We start from the raw sequence: 585 nt of genomic DNA, 5'->3' as shown, positions 1-585 counted from the left end.
TGCACTGGCGGAGGCACGACCAGCCGGAGGGGGGGGGTGGCGGCAGCTGTGGAGCACTATGCCGGGCCCCGGGGCCAGGCGCCGCCGATGCTGTGGCTCGTGTTGTGGGGGGCGCGTCGCCGCGGGGTCCGGGTGGGCGGCTGGCCAGGGGGGCGGGGGGGGGGGGGGGGGGGGGGGGGGGGGGGGGGGGGGAGGGGGGGGGGGGGGAGGTGCAAGGGGCAACGGGACGTGAGTGACCTGGCGAGAGTGCGGCGGCGGCGGCGGCGGCTGCGGCGGCGAAGACATGCAACTCGGGCCCGGCGCGTACCTGTATACATATCTGAGGTGATGGTCATCGATGTCGACGGGTTGTTCCTCACACTCTCTAGGATGCGGAAGAATGTGGAGATTTCATTCTGAGGCAGAGTCTGGGCAATGTCGACCGGCGTCTGGGGTGGCGGAGGGGTCGACCAGAGGCGTCAGAGGAGGGAAGTGGGAAAGAAAGTGATATGACCGAGAAGAGGGAGGGAGGGAGAGGGAGGGAGGGAGGGAGGGAGGGAGAGGGAGGGAGGGAGGGAGGGAGGGAGAGACCACACTGGATCCGGG

At 70.4% G+C, this 585-nt stretch overlaps 1 protein-coding gene across 1 annotated transcript in view; it reads left to right on the top strand.

Annotated features, from left to right (window-relative positions):
* Positions 1 to 585, top strand: part of H696_04080 (hypothetical protein) — a 6922-nt gene that overhangs the window by 3149 nt on the left and 3188 nt on the right. The gene's annotated exons all lie outside the window — the stretch shown is intronic.

The sequence above is a fragment of the Fonticula alba genome (genome assembly GCF_000388065.1).
Source record: "Fonticula alba strain ATCC 38817 unplaced genomic scaffold supercont2.6, whole genome shotgun sequence".
NCBI lineage: Eukaryota > Rotosphaerida > Fonticulaceae > Fonticula > Fonticula alba.
Note: the sequence above shows the minus strand (reverse complement) of the source record. Positions and strands in the feature narration are given on the sequence as shown.